We start from the raw sequence: 16,743 nt of genomic DNA on the forward strand, positions 1-16,743 counted from the left end.
AGATTGCGTAGCATCACAAAAAATATATCCGGAGCATTGTACAGGATGAACTCTTGATGGAATTAGACAGCAATGTTTTATCGTTCCGTGGCTATTCTGACGACAGAGTAATAATATGTAGAGGGATATTTTAAGAGACTATTTGTAACATAATTCAGTTAGGTTATTAGGTTAGGGTTAGGTCTAACTAAACCAACAACCATTATAACATTCACAAGAAAATACAAAATCAAACATCTTCAACCAATTTGTAGTGGAAACAGTGTAGGCTCATATAACGTCGCAACTGGAAACGACTGAGGCTGAGGTAGATGCAGTGAAGGCCTCTGTGAACTACAACTAAATCGTCCGAATATGTTAAACAGTGGTCCGAAAGTAAAGGCACCATCATTCGATGGCATTGTACCATTCCCGATATTTAAGCTCCAGTTCGAGACATTAGCCACAATAAATCACTGGAGTACTGCAGACAAAGTTGCTTCATTGGTTGTCTCGCGCAAGGATTCCACCGCTGAAGCACTGCAAGCTGTTATGAAAGTCTGATGGCAGCAAAAGAGAGACGTTACGGGAGTGACCACACGGAACAAATTTTCCAGATGGAGCTGGCGAACCGCTATCAGAACACAGTTTGCAGGAATACGCGACAGAGATTGAGCGGTTGGCACATTTGGCATATGCGAAAGAAACAGCAGACTTCGTTGATAAGGTGAAGTGCCAGGTATTTATTAGAGGTGTACGAGATCCAGGCACGAAACGGGCAGCATACTCAAGACCGAAGGGGACGTTAGCAGAAACAGTGTCATTTGCGCTATCACAAGAAACAGCATCTCTCTTGAGCAAACCAGTGCACAAAGACCATAGGGTTGATCTTGAAGAGCCTATCTCGATGGAGGAAACCATGAGCAAAGTAATAAGGGAGTCCTTTCCTCAGTTTGCACGAAGAAGCTCGGACTTAAAGTGTTGCAACTGTGGTAAGATCGGACATATGTCCCGCAATTGCAGTATACCTCGCGGCCAACCGAAGACAAAACCAGGAGCGGGAAGGCGAAGCGCAGAAACTGACAATGGCGCTTCCGATACACGCAGGCGTTAAACTATTATAAACAAAACCAGCTCCAAGGGGCGAGAACTGATTCCCCCAACTCAATACCCCGCAGTCTCTTTTTCGCAAATTGAACGGAAAAGCAACAACTTGACGATAAGGGCAGCTGTAAATGGTCGATCTTAGCTCCGTGTCTTAAATACAGGTGTAACGAACTCTACCATCTGGTCAGATTTGGTAAATGGTGATGTGGATCCACTGGTTGGCCACAAGCTCCAGACAGCTACAGGAGAGAGAGCTACGATTTCCGGAGAGGTATTTTGCGAAGTCGTTATTGGAGCTTTGTCTGTAGTTCCCACATTTTTACTGGCCGAAATCACGAATGAAGTAATAATTGGTGTAGATTTCATACTGCTGCAGGGATTTACGTTGGATTTAGGTAAAAGGGTTCTGCCATGTCAGGGTATGAGCCAAGTGTGCGGCCCAGGAAAGTAACCCTAAGTCATCGTCAATGGATTCCAATAAAATCTGAAGCAGTCATATGGGCTAATGTGGAAGGAGGTTTTGGGACAGGCAAAGTGTTGATCATAGAGGCTGCTAAGGAGGCGGCATACATAATCATGGCAAGAACACTAGTGAAAACACTATGGTGTAGATTATAGAAAACTGAATGAAGTCACGCATTACCACAAATAGATGACCGTCTCGATACTTTATCCGGTGCAAAATAGTTTTCCACGCTTGATTTGAAAAGTGTGAAAATTCTAAAGTGCTTTTGAGAATATTAAATATTTTTTTAGATTTGTCATTTTAATTTTAGGGAGTGCGCGAAACAACAATTGCCTGTAACTACTTTCGTTTAATCAGAATACCTAGCGCATTCGGTTAAACTTAACAAGTGATTTCTTTATTCTCTATTTCATGTAGTATATATAGTATTTTTTAGCTTAAACTTAACTAACGGCCTGTATGTGAATATGTATTATGCATTTTAAAATGCAATTATATATTATGTTATATTCGTAAAATTGAAAAATGGATAACAATTCATGTTCGATAATAACACTTATTATTGTGTGATAATTAAATTACATTGATAAATTATTTCTAAAAAAATAACTAAACGCCATTTGGCGTAACAAGCAGGTGGAAATCGAGGATTGAGATAGTGAGAAGATTTCCTTCAGCAAAGAAAATGGGTTATGGCAGTTTTCTGTGATGCCTTTCAGATTATGTAACACACTAGTAACCTTTGAGTGCCGGATGGAGCATGTGCTGAGGAGACTCCACTGGAAAACGTGTTTGATCTATCTGGATGACATCATCATCGTGGATAAACATTTAGCGGCCATCTAAAAAATTTGGAAGAAGTCCTTCAGCGTATCGCCTCCGCGGTATAACGATTCATTCCGAAGAAATGTGCCTTGTTCAAAACAGAAGTCAGGTATATTAGAAATAAGAGGACAACCGAGTTCATCAAGACGGACGAGGGGAAAATAGAAACAGTAAAATATTGGAAACGACCATGAAATGTGCACAAAGTTCGAAGTTTCCTATAACTGTGCATATGTTACCATCGTTTTGTTCCAGGATTCGCAAATGTTGCCCAAGTCTCCACAATCTCACTAAAAAGAACTGCGCGTTTGTGTGGCACAAAGAACAGGAGGAAGCGTTCGAGCAATTGAAATAACTTCTTTGTACTCCGCCCATGTTAGCGCATCCCGTCGCGGGAGAAAAGTTCGTTGTGGATATAGGTGCTAGCGCATACGGAATAGGTGGAGTAATGTCATAGATCCTCATGGGTGAGAAAAAGTGATCGCATTCTATAGTAGAGTCCTCGGAAAGCCGGAGATGAATTACTGCGCGACCAGACGAGAACTATTATGAATGGTTGAATGCGTAAAACATTTCCACAAATATTTGTATGGTCAACATTTCCAGTTAAGGACAGATCATGCAGCATTGAGATGATCACTTTAGTTTAGCATCCGGAAAGACAAATTGCACGATGGATCGAAAGGCCGAAAAATTACGAAAGATTTGATGCTGTGAGCTCCGAAGGATTCAGCGATTATAATCAATATATGTAGAAAGCGATTTCTCCAAAACTGCAAGGTCCATACAAGGTGATTGAAAGATTGAATGATGTAGTGTATCGTATACAGCTATGCAGAACTATATACATATATATATATAATTGGCGCGTACACCCCTTTTGCGAGTTTGGCCGAGCTCATCCTCCTATTTGTGGCGTGCCTCTTGATGTTGTTTCACAAAGCCAACTCCGAACGGCAAATGGTTATTATGAGAAGCTTTTTTAAAGCTAAAATACACTCGGAGGTTTTCCATTGCCTGCCGAGGGGCGACCATTATTAGAAAAAACTTTTATTTCATTTTGGTCTTTTGAACGTACGTTCTCCCTGAATTCCGAATGGTACTAATGCATCAACCCATGGGGCTACGGCGGCCGTCATGCCAACTATGCAGTACTGGCCAGGGGAAAATCGACTGGCAACATTAGCGAACGAGAGACCAAAACAAAAATATGAATTATCCTTGATGGCGACAGCAGATAGCGTCTACCGTTCAATGGGTCTACCGATAGATCAGTTAGATGAAGACGACAGGTACCTACATCGCACAAACGGGGTTAAGAAGCTCCTAGAATAGCAGAACTTGCCAGAAGATACGAGCTGCCAGATCTAGAAATTACGATAGTTATTAAGCACATGTATGTGGGCAGAGGGCCTGCGCATAGGATATTCAGTTGGAAGTTTAACTTGTAAGCGAATACCGGAATAGACTGCTTCAGTCTTAAGCTGAACGCTATTAGAAAAATCTTTTTTTTATCTTAGTATTTCACGGAGTTTCGAACCTACGTCTTCCGAATGGTAGTCACGTACCAACAGATTCGCCTACGGCGTCCACAACAACAACAAATTACATAGTATTCGCAAAAACTCATTTCATCCTTTTATAAATAAATATAACGGAGAGGAACATATGATTTTAACATGTACCTATGTGGAACCGGAATGTTCCAAAGCCACCATTGGGTCAGGCGTTCATCAAAATTGCAGGAAGTTTGATATTCTGGCTGAACTAACCCCTGAGATGCACATTGCCAAGAGACATAATGCTGTCGACGTTTAGTTTCGTCAATCGCTGCAAGACTAAACTGGGCAATAAAAAAAATAACATGGTTATTTCTACAATTTTAAAGTTTTTATAAATGTATATATTACAATGCATGAGTGCAATTTGGGTGTACAAATGCTAACATAACCCATGTTTATTGAAGAAGTCGATTTTAAAATCCACGCGTGGGGAAACATGTGGTCGACTGAAAAATAACGGAAGCAAGAAACTTACTGCTCACGTTCATAAAGGAATGGAAAAAATCGATTGTCACGATGACCACCTGTTAGGGATCGCCATATGACTCCTAATCATGACAAAATCGAGTAGGAAGTTTGATTCGACAAACCCAGGGGCGGATCGTGACATTGTGGGGCCCTGGGCTAATGCTACTCGGGGGCCCTGATTTCTATGGTGATGCAGTATATAGTTATCAGAAAAAAAATCATCTTATAAAAACATTTATTTATCAAAACAAATATGACAATAAAGAATATTAAATTACACTTCAATCTTTCTGCATTTTCGTGCAGCGAACTCCATTATTTGCTCATCAACTGCTAAATCCTTTGTTAGATCACAATTTATCGAAAGAAGAGACAAATGATTAAGTCGATCGTTCGACATTGTTGTCCTATACTTATTTTCAATATATGACATCCTGGAGAAAGAGCGCTCCGCCTCGCAGCTGGTGATGGGCAACGTCAAAAAAAATTCTAAGATGGTATAACAATTAGGAAATACACCAACAAGTTCCCTTTCATAGATAAGCTTATACATTTCACTGCAAGAGGTGTAGCAGTCTGATTTAGATTGTAGTAAATATGATTTTAATTGAATGCATTCATTTACTAAATTTTCATCATCTCGTTTCGTCATCTGAATAATATTTTACAATATTGCGTACACTTTCCACATCCACGCTTTCCTGGTTTTTATTTTGCAAATCCATTAAAATATTAAATTTTTTGTTGGTTGTCTCATAGACTTGACCCCTTTCATTTAAATCCATAATAAACTTATCCAATGCAACGTTTAGCATGTCTCTTTTAAATTTTTCTGCGCCGCACACTGAGACTTTAGCAGTAGACTTAGCGACAAATTTTGAAGTAATTTGTCTCTTGTAAACGTCGCTGTAATTTGTTTCCACACTAGTACTTAATTTTTTAGCTTTCCCTCCGTACTCTTTTAGCTTCTGATCCGAATGCTGTCGTATGTTGTACACGAACTCATTTAACGAAACAATTAATTTAGTGCCTTCGCAAATATTTAAGCCAGGGCTCTGTATTTTTTTATTTACTACATGAAACCTCTCCAAAATTTCTTCGCAAAATGTGATCAAAATTGCAAATGAAAGTTTCACCAGTTTATTAAATAAACTTCGTGCCTCTTTTCTGAAATCAGCTTTCTCATCCTCATTTTTGCTAAAAGTTTTTAAAATTTCAGAATAATGATTTTTTAAAGCTTTGACAGCCTCATAATGACAAGACCATCTGGTTTGGCTTAAACTTTTTAACGTAAATTTTAGTTGCATTTCACGATGTAACAATTCCCACCTGTGGGTTGAAGATGAAAAGAAAACATATATTTTTTGCACCACTCCAAAAAAATTTACAATTTCGGTTGCAACTTTAACACATTCTTCACCAACTAGGTTAAGGGAATGCGCAGCACATGGTACATAATCCGCACTTCTATTTTTTTTGTTTAATTAATGCTTGGACACCTTTGTACTGACCCGACATATTGGCTGCGTTGTCATAAGACTGTCCCCTACAGTTATCCAGTACCATCCCATTTTTTTCTAAAAAGTCTTGTAGAATATTAAATAAGTGTAAACCAGTATCACTACTAATTTTGATGAATGAGACACATCTCTCGTACACATTTCCCTGAAAACAGTATCGTAATACAATAGCAAGTTGGTCATTGTGAGACAGATCTGGAGTTGAATCCATCACAATTGAATAATACTTTGAATAAACTGTTTTTGATAAGTACGATATTGTTGGTTTCGGTCGCAGCTCTCGTTGTTCAATATGTTCCCGAATGAATGGGTCAAACTCTGCCAATAGATCCAGAGCTCCCATGAAATTACCATTATGTGGTGTACCAAATACTTCTTCGGAACCTCTAAATGCTAATCCTCTTATACTCAAAAATTGTATCACTGCAATAACCCGTTTCATGACATTATGATAGTAATCTGTTTCTTTCTTTGATTGATCCTGGAGCTGCTTATCTACAACAGACTTATTTTCTTTTCGTGACAGCCAAGCTAACATAGAAAGTTTATGTTCATTAGAATTTTCGTGATTTTCTAAAGACGTTCCTATGTGTTTCCAATCAGAAAATCCCGTTGAGTATTGAAAAAGTGTTTTAGAAAAAAGTTTGCAAGTCGAACAAAAAATAGCCCCAAGGCTGGGTGAATAGCACAACCAAGGTCGTTCCAGTAATTGGCCGTTTTTCATTTTCTTAATGAAATATCTGTCTGAGAATGATCTATTTTAATCTTTATATTTTTTTGTTGAAGCTGGGTATTTATTTTGAGGGTATTTATTTTGAAGATCTGTTATTTCATGAGAGAGGATGTGATTAATGAAGTAATTATTTAGTGACACTGGCCACGATCCCACGTCAAGATATTTCCCAAACTTAAAGTTAATGTTTTCTGAATTTCGTTCAGTCTCAATATAAGCTTCCTTATGTTGAGCATTAATATCGTTTTCAGTTGGATCAGAGGGTTGTTGGTAGTCAGATAATTGTTCATTTGCATCACTAATATTTTTTTTTTTTGGTGTTGGGGTTCCTTACTCTCTGTAGATATGTTCTCTTTGGATAAGGTTCCTTTTTTTATTATAAGTTATATAGTAACTTTATTAGCAGCACACAGCCAATTTTTGTTTATTTTTGCACTTCGAAGACAAGCATGAACTAAATTCTTGATCTACGGAGAGTCCCCAAAATATACGCAATACACACGCAAGCTATAAAATACACCGTCTATAGACAAGCGAAGTGGCAGGTGAATTACCGATTCGTTTCATGGGCGCGCACACGAGTTCATCGATTTTAGTTGCCAAACTTACGATTTTTTTTTCGTTGCAAGTAACGTTCGCACACGTGTGCAAACAAAAGAACATATATAAAGTCAAGTATCAATGTTTATGTCAGCGCAGGATCAGCACTGTCAAAAAGTGTGAGTACTTAATTAGTTGGCACTTAACCGTTTAAACAGTTCTGGCCGTCTAGTGTTTTTAGTAGAAAACTAATGTGAGTGTGGTAGTAAAATGTCAGTGCATCTTGTAGGGCATTCGTATTTTATTTTTATTGGTGGCTGGGGGCCCTGTGCAACCACGGGGCCCTGGGCTGAAGCCCAAAAAGCCATTAGGTAGATCCGCCACTGGACAAACCCGATCTTGCAAAACTACAAGCTCTGTTTTGATCGTATCAGAACGAAAACAAACCTTGCTTTCGGCAGGCCTGGATGAAAGATATGAAATCCATGGAAAGACGATTGAATAATCACAATTTTATGGTTTCATTCAACAAATCTTTATTTTGCGACTGTGAAACTGTTTCGATTTTATAATTTTTATTCAAACAGTTTCACAGTTACAATTTGACAAATTTTTTTTAAACAGTTTCACAAGTTGTTGATTAGATGCATGCGCATAATTAGAGTCTGACAAAAGACTAAATTCTAAACCTAAAGTCAAGCTTATTTTATTTGGTAGCAAAGGCATTAGCAAATGAAGTCGATATTGTTATTTTTGTAATGACTGTTTACATCGGTAGCTTGATTTTATTAATATTGCTGTAGGTAAATTGTTTCTTCAATATTTTGGTTTTTTATTTTTAACATGCGCACCTTCACGGAGAAAGCGTCAGCAATTTGTATGTAAGCGAAATGTTTCCCATAGCGCGTTAGTAGGTGTCATATTTGCTATGCGTTATTTGCGAAAAAAGCGTCAGCGTTTTATATGGGAACATAATGAACGCGATAGCACGTGTTAACTTCTATAATAACTGACGGGAATCATGAAAAAATGTCTTACGAGACTGCAATGCTATTTTTTAAAATAAATATTCGGATGTTTATTTCATTATAAAGAGGAAAGTATGCCGTTGATTGTGGAAAATAACATCAAGCAACTGACCATCACGACCACGCTTTCAGGACAATATCCTTTTCATTAAATTTTACATAACGGAATTGCAAAGTGGCTGCCCTATGTCCTCGGGAATTCCATCTTTGAGGTCTTAAATCGATCCTGGGCTGTTGGCGTAGGTCTTCTCTTTCACATAGCCCCAAAGAAAAAATTGGGTGTTAAATCACAAGATCTCGGTGGGCAATTGTGATCACTTCTTCGAGAGATAATACGGTCCGGAAACTTTTCCCGTAAAAGATCAATGGTCTCGTTGCTTGTGTGGCACGTAGCGCCGTCTTGTTGAAAATAAACGATGTCCAGATCAATACCATCCTATTCCGGTCATAAAAAATCGTTAATCATCTCTGACGTGATAAAGTCATTGTCACTCGTTTTTATGATAGGGTCGAAGAAAAACTGCCCTAGTTGTGTGAGTGTTATTCCAAAAACAAGTACGGCTGGAAATGCTTTAAGATTGTCTTTGACAACAGAGCGTAATCAATGTAAAATAAGAGGTAATTCAGTGATCCAATCACACTCTGTTAACTTCGCTTTTAATGCAGACTTCGGTTAACGACGCCAGCGTTCAATTATACCATTAGCTTTTGCGTTGTTAGGAGTTGTGCTCAGATTCTTCATTCCGGGCAACCAATTTAATTCTTTCAATAACACGGATTCGAATTGAGGACTTTGGTTCGTTGTAATGCGCTTTGGCACGTCGAAACGAGAGATCCACCTTAATAATAAAGTCTTCGCAATCGTTTCGGCAGAAATGTTCGCAATGGGAAACGCCCCAGGCCATTTATTTCCTTATCGATGTAGGTAAGTAAATACCGTATGTAAATCTTTTCGATTCGGTAGTGCCCCAAGTGTGTCGAACGGGAAGGAAGTCTGAGTATCTGATCTGCGATTTTAAGCGCCTATTTGGGGTCCAATAGCATTTAAATTTGGAAGTTGTCACCTGAGTGTAGTGCGATTGTGATATATTTCGCGAGTATTTCGCAGGGACACAGTTTATTAAAATAACAAAATTAATTAAATTTCACCAAAATTCATCAAAAATTAAATTTCGGCAAAATAGCCGCGAAATAAAACTTAAATTCAGCATAAATTTATAAGAGTTCTCTGCCAAAAGTGATAAACTAAATACTTTCAAAATATAAACTGACAGATCATCAATAGTTTGAAAGCCATACTGACGCAGTGTAACCATCGTTAAAACAGCGTGTTACCAGTGTTAAAAAAATAGAATAAATAAATAAAATAAAAGAAAAATATTAATAATAATAATAATAATAATAAAAATAGTAATAACAAGTAAATAGATAATAATAGTGAGTAAATAATAATAATAAATAAATAAATAATAATGTCACATGTTCGCACTCCGCCGCTGGGCGGTGGAATAACTGTAATAGTATGGTTGACTAAATGATTTAGAAGCACTTTGTCGTGAACTAGGATGGCCTTTTATATTTCGTTTGTGTTGTTTACAGTAACTTAAAAGATTCATCTCGGTCCAAAAATGGAATTAAATCGTGAACATTTTCGTGCGATTATTTTTTACAACTTTCGACGTGGATTAACTCAGCAACATTGCATGGATGAACTTAATTCATTTTTTGGCGATGAAGCTCCATCAAGGACCAGTGTTTATCGATGGTATGGTGAATTCAATCGTGGTCGTAGTTCACTCCAAGACGAATTTCGTGAAGGTCGTCCAAAATCAGTTGTCGTTCCGAAAACCATTGATGCTGTGCGCGAACTGATATTGCAAGATCGTCATGTGACCTCTCGTGAGATTGAAACAATCTTAGGCATTCGTGGGACCAGCATACATTCAATATTGCATAAACATTTGACTGTCAAAAAAATTTGTTCGCGTTGGATCCCACACAATTTGTCAATCGCTCAAAAAAAGGCTCGTGTCGATTGGTCGAAGGAAATGCTCAAAAAATACGATCGCGTGGCTTCGAAACACGTCTATGACATCGTGAAAGGTGATGAATCATGGATTTACGCGTATGAGCCCGAAAGTAAACAGCAGTCGACTGTATGGGTGTTTCAAGATGACCCAAATCCAACAAAAGTTGTTCCCGCACGAAGCACTTCCAAGCAAATGGTCGCCTGTTTTTTCGGAAAAAACTGGACATGTCGCAACCGTACCACTAGAACAACGCAGAACAGTAAATTCTGAGTGGTACACAACCATTTGGTTGCCAGTTGTCTTCCAAGAAATTAGGAAAACAAATTGGCAAAGACAGATCACTCTTCACCAGGACAAAGCGAGCTCTCCCACATCGGCTCAAACAACTGCATTTTTGAGCACCCAAAACGTATAGTCCTGACTTGGCACCGAATGACTTCTTTTTATTCCCGTGCGTAAAAACAAACTGAGAGGTCAACGTTTTTTGACACCTGAAGAAGTGGCAAAAGTTCTTCGACAATTGGTTCAAACGCATGCGAAAGTGTATAGATTTTCATGGAGAATATTTTGAAAAACAATAAAGTGATTTTCGATCATTAAAATTTGTTTTTGTTCTCTAATCCCGAAATATAAAAGGCACCCCTCGTAAACAACTTGCAACACATTTGTTAAATGATCAAGGCTTTAATGCTTTAAATACCGTCAACAAGCTAAAATGGAAAAGTAAAGAACCTTTAAATATGTTTATGGTTACTTTTGATTCAAGTGAATATACTTATCTACAAGATTTACAAAATAAACCATGTTCTCCACTCGATTGTTGTTATTGAACTCGTCGAAGTCTCAAATCTGATTCCCCAATGTAATAGGTTTCAAGCATTTGGTCATACTAAGTACTACTGTAACAAAACTCCAAAATGTGTTAAGTGCAGTGGAAATCATAGGACATCTGAATGTAAAAAACCGTCAGACCAAAACCCAAAATGTTGAAACTGCGGAGAAAATTATCTCGCTAATTACACGGGATGTATAGTCGCGAAAGAATTGCAAAAAAAGAACATGATAAAAAAAAACATAAACAACGATTGGCAAATCGTAATAATAGAGTTATTGAGTTACATAAAGTTACTCAAACCAATGCTGAGAAAACAAGAAAACCATTTTTTGCTGAAATTCTCAAAGAAGATAAGAATAGTGCCATATCAAACAAAATAACAACAAATTAGAAAATCGCGCATTGAATTCAAGCACTATAATGAATACCACACTACTAACCCAAGCAACTGTCCAAGGGGTAGTGCCGTAATAATTAACAAAAATATTGAGCACTATGAAGATTTCAATTTAAGTACAGAAACATTCCAAGCCACAGTAACAATTAAAACAAAAAACCAACCACTTTCAATCACTGCTATATATTTCCCACCCAGATACAATACAATATATTGCCCACCAAGATACAATATATCCTCAGATGAATACAAGAAACTCATCAACATGCACAAATTTAAGTTCGTAATTGGTGGAGATTTGAACGCAAAAAATGTTTATTGGGGGTCACGTTCACCACAGTGAAAGGCCTGAGTTGTAGAAATCAGCGCGAGAAACTGGATGTGACTTCATTTCAACAGCGATACCAACATATTGGCCAACTGATGTCAATAAATCATCAGACCTGATCGACTTTTTCATTGTAAAAAATCTGTCAACGTATTCTATTCAAATAGCCGTAGGTTCTGATCGCAATTTTAATCATTCACCAATACTTTTAACTATTAGTGAAACAATAATCGAGAACGAAATTAATCCGACGCTTCATAATAAAAATAGGGAATGGAAATCCTTTGCAAAAATTCTCCAAAATACTCAACAAAATGATTTCTTGGTAACCACCAAAGGCCATTAAGAAAATAAAGTTCAAAGGTTTGTCCAAGAAATTCAGAAAGCCGCATAGATGAGTACACCCAATTTCCAAAGGAAAAAAACTAGAGCTAACTTCTTCTTCTTCTTCTTAATTGGCGCGATAACCGCTTACGCGATTTTGGCCGAGCTTAACAAAGCGCGCCAGTCGTTTCTTTCTCGTGCTAGCCGGCGCCAATTGGACACACCAAGTGAAGCCAAGTCCTTCTCCACCTGATCTTTCCAACACAGAGGAGGCCGCCCTCTTCATCTGCTACCACCAGCTGGTACCGCATCGAATACTTTCAAAGCCAGAGCGTTTGTATCCATTCGGGCGACATGATCCAGCCAACGTAGCCGCTGGATCTTTATTCGCTGCGCTATGTCTATGTCGTCGTAAAGCTCATACAGCTCATCGTTCCATCGTCTGCGATATTCGCCGTTGCCAACGTGCAAAGGTCCACAAATCTTACGCAGAATCTTTCTCTCGAACACTCCGAGCGTCGCTTCATCGGATGCTGTCATAGTCCAAGCTTCTGCGCCATACGTTAGGACGGGTATGATGAGAGTCTTGTAGAGTGTTAGTTTTGTTCGTCGAGAGAGGACTTTACTGCTCAGTTGCCTACTTAGTCCAAAGTAGCACTTGTTGGCAAGAGAGATTCTACGTTGGATTTCAAGGCTGACATTGTTATCGGTGTTAATGCTGGTTCCTAAATAAACGAAGTCTTTTACAACCTCGAAATTATAACTGTCTATAACAGTGACGTGGGTGCCGATACGCGAGTGCGCCGACTGTTTGTTTGAAAACAGGAGGTACTTCGTTTTGTCCTCGTTCACCACCAAATCCATTCGCTTTGCCTCTTTATCCAGTTTGGAGAAGGCAGAACTAACAATGCGGTTGTTAAGGCCGATGATGTCAATATCATTGGCATACGCCAGCAATTGTACGTTCTTATAAAAAATTGTGCCTGAGCGATTAAGTTCTGCGGCTCGTACGATGCTCTCCAACATCAGGTTAAAGAAGTCACACGACAGCGAGTCACCCTGTCTGAAACCTCGTTTGGTATCAAACGGCTCGGAGAGGTCCTTCCCAATTCTGACGGCGCTGCTGGTGTTGAGCAACGTCATCTTACATAGCCGTATTAGTTTTGCGGGGATACCAAATTCAGACATAGCGGCATACAGGTAACTCCTTTCCGTACTGTCGAATGCAGCTTTGAAATCTACGAGAAGATAGTGTGTGTCGATTCTCCTTTCATGGGTCTTTTCCAAGATTTGGCGTATTGTAAATATTTGGTCGATGGTAGACTTTCCAGGTCTAAAGCCACACTGATAAGGTCCATTCAAGTGGTTGACGGTGGGCTTCAGTCTTTCACACAATACGCTCGCTAGAACCTTATAGGCGATATGTAGAAAACTCATCCCGCGGTAATTGGCACATGTGGCGGGATCGCCCTTCTTATGGATTGGGCAGAGCACACTTAAATTCCAATCGGTAGGCATGCTTTCATCCGACCATATTCTGCATAGGAGCTGATGCATGCACCTTACCAGCTCCTCTTCGCCATGTTTGAACAGTTCAGCCAGTCAGGCAGTCCGTCGGCGCCCGCGGCTTTGTTGTTCTTTAGCCGTGATATTACTATTCTCACCTCGTCATGGTCGGGTAACGGAACGACAATTACGTCGTCAACGTTTGTGGTATTGGGATCTTCACATTCTCTGTGACATGCGCAGCTGTCACTGTTTAACAGGTTCGAGAAGTGTTCCCTCCATAATTTAAGATTGCTCTGTACGTCAGTCACCAGATCGCCATCTTTGTTCTTACAGGAAAACGCCCCGGTCTTAAAACCTTCTGTAAGCCGCCGAACTTTCTGGTAGAATTTTCGAGCGTTGTTCCTGTTGGCCAGCATCTCAAGCTCCTCGCACTCACGTATTTCGGCCTCTCGTTTCTTCTGTCGGATAATACGTCTCTCTTCCTTCTTCAGCTCTCTGTGGCGATTCCACATGGCTCGCGTTGCACCCGATCGCAGCGTAGCTCTATAGGCGGTATCCTTTCTTTCTGCGGCAGCATGACATTCCTCGTCGTACCAATTGTTTTTTCGTGCTCGCCGGAATCCGATTTCTTCTTCGGCGGCGGTACGTAGGGAACGAGAAATGTTACTCCATTGCTCGTGCATGCCGGTTCGTTGGGCAGTGCTCTCTGAGAGCAGGAGTGAGAGTCGAGTGGCGAATATTCTGGCTGTCGGTTGTGATTGCAGCTTTTCGATGTCGAACATTCTTTGCGTAGGTAGATGTACGCTTTTTGCTGCGCAGAGGCGTGTGCGCAGTTTGGCTGCAACAAGGTAATGAACCGAGTCAATGTTGGGTCCTCGGATCGTACGTACATCTAATATACTAGAAGCGTGTCTTCCATCTATCACAACATGATCGATCTGGTTTCGCGTTTTTCGATCAGGAGACAGCCAGGTAGCTTGGTGGATGTTTTTATGCTGGAATCTGGTGCTGCAGACTACCATGTTTCGGGCCCCGGCGAAGTCGATCAGTCTCTGTCCGTTACCGGATGTTTCGTTGTGCAGGCTGAATTTTCCGACTGTGGGACCCAAAAATTCCTTCCTTGCCCACCCTGGCGTTGAAGTCTCCAAGCACGATTTTTATGTCGTGGCGGGGGCAGTGCTCATACAAACGTTCCAAGCGCTCATAGAAGCAATCTTTGGTCGCATCGTCCTTCCCTTCCGTCGGGGCGTGGGCGCAAATTAGCGATATGTTAAAAAAACGGGCTTTGATGCGGATTATTGCGAAACGCTCGTCCACCGGAGTGAACGACAGTACTTGGCGACGAAGTCTCTCTCCCACAACAAATCCGACACCGAATTTGTGCTCCTTTACATGACAGCTGTAGTAGACGTCGCAAGGTCCTGGATTCGATTTAATTACAGCGGAGCTGTTAAAACAATTACCCTATATAAGTTTGGTTAAAGTAATAATTTTTTTTAACCATACAACCCATCTCCACTAAATAAAATAAATAACAAACTAAATACCTGTCTTCCAAATGATTTTTGCGCCCTTCTAGAGTCATATCTGAGCGAACGCAACTTTCGTGTTAAACAAGGAAATGAATACTCTAACCTTCAAGAATGAAATGCTGGTGTACCACAAGGAATCATACTTGGTCCGCCCTTATAGCTTTTATATATATTAGAGACTTGCCGATAGCCCCGAATAGCTTTTCCAGACGACGCAGCCATCCTAGCTATTGGAAGCCGCACCCACACTTGAAATTGCAACAAAGGCTATTGAGGAATAGGCGAAAGTTTGGCGCATAAAATTGAACAACACCAAGTCAGTTCGTGTAAACTTCACTAACAAAAAAGTTAATCAGCATCCAATAATACTACTAGGTTCCGCAATACGACATGCAAATAATGCAAAATACTTTGGCATAACGCATGATGCTAAGCCTCGATGAAAGGAGCCTGTTAAACTTAAACGGCATGAAATCCATCTGAAGATAATAAAAATGAAATGGCTAATTGAACGAAGATCAAAGCTATCTATATAACGGGTGGTGTAAATAAGAGTATTAAAAAAATCCTATTTTTTAATTAAAATGATCTAATGTTTATTTCATTATAAAGAGGAAGGTAGGCCGTTAATAGTGGGAAATAACTTACAGGATAATATCCTTTCCATGAAGTTTTCCATAACGGAATTGCAAAGTGGCTGCCCTATGTCCTCGATAGCCTCAGGAATTCCATCTTTGAGGTCTTGAATTGACCCTGGGCTGTTGGCGTAGAGCTTCTCTTTCACGTGGCCCCAAAGAAAAAAGTCACAAGGTGTTTGCTTAGGCCACGTCGTAAAGTATAACAAATGTTTAGCCACCCTAATGTTGACTGCGCCCACCGTTCCGACTGTTGCAAACCACCGGTTCCAGTCGCTGCAACGTTAAGTCCGTTAACCTTGGCATTTCCCCGCCGAACAGTTAAAACGTTTACTGTGTTAAACGGTGTTCGGCGAGGTTACTTTCACCTTAATTTTAAAATTTAGTTTCACTACGATTTTTCTAAACCAAGGATCAGGACGTGTCAGCCGACCAAGGTAATTATAATTCCATCTTGAATAATATAAATACATGCGAGTTGTTATATATTATATGATATTGTATAATATAGCTACATCCATATCTACATATATTTAAGTATTAATGTAAAAATGAACAATAAGTAATTGTCAAATTTGTAGTTTATAGTATTTGTATTTATGTAAAAATGAAGAATCAGTAATTATAAAATTGTAGTTTATAGTATTTGTATTTATGTCAAAATGAACGTCTTCGCTTTACGACTGCTTCACAACTACTGCCTACTCGCTTGTTCACTCCTGTGACTTCTGCTCCTCGCAGGGTTGCCATTTGTCACATTCGGTCATCCTGTTCGTCATCTGTCCCAGATGACCCGTCGTTCTCAGCTGCATAATGCGCCCAAAGCTTCATATTGTCGACGCTGGTAGAAGTAAGGTGCGGCCCAGCGAAATCGGCTGCTTTTTCAACCTCGTACCGCCCATTACCTTTACCTTTGACCACGCTA

General features: G+C 39.6%; 1 pseudogene; it reads left to right on the plus strand.

Moving 5' to 3' along the window:
- Positions 1 to 354: 354 nt before the first annotated feature.
- On the plus strand, positions 355 to 1,093 carry LOC129250673 (uncharacterized; annotated as a pseudogene).
- The last annotated feature ends 15,650 nt before the right edge of the window (positions 1,094 to 16,743 follow it).

This window comes from Anastrepha obliqua, chromosome 6 (assembly GCF_027943255.1).
Source record: "Anastrepha obliqua isolate idAnaObli1 chromosome 6, idAnaObli1_1.0, whole genome shotgun sequence".
Taxonomy (NCBI): Eukaryota; Metazoa; Arthropoda; class Insecta; order Diptera; family Tephritidae; genus Anastrepha; species Anastrepha obliqua.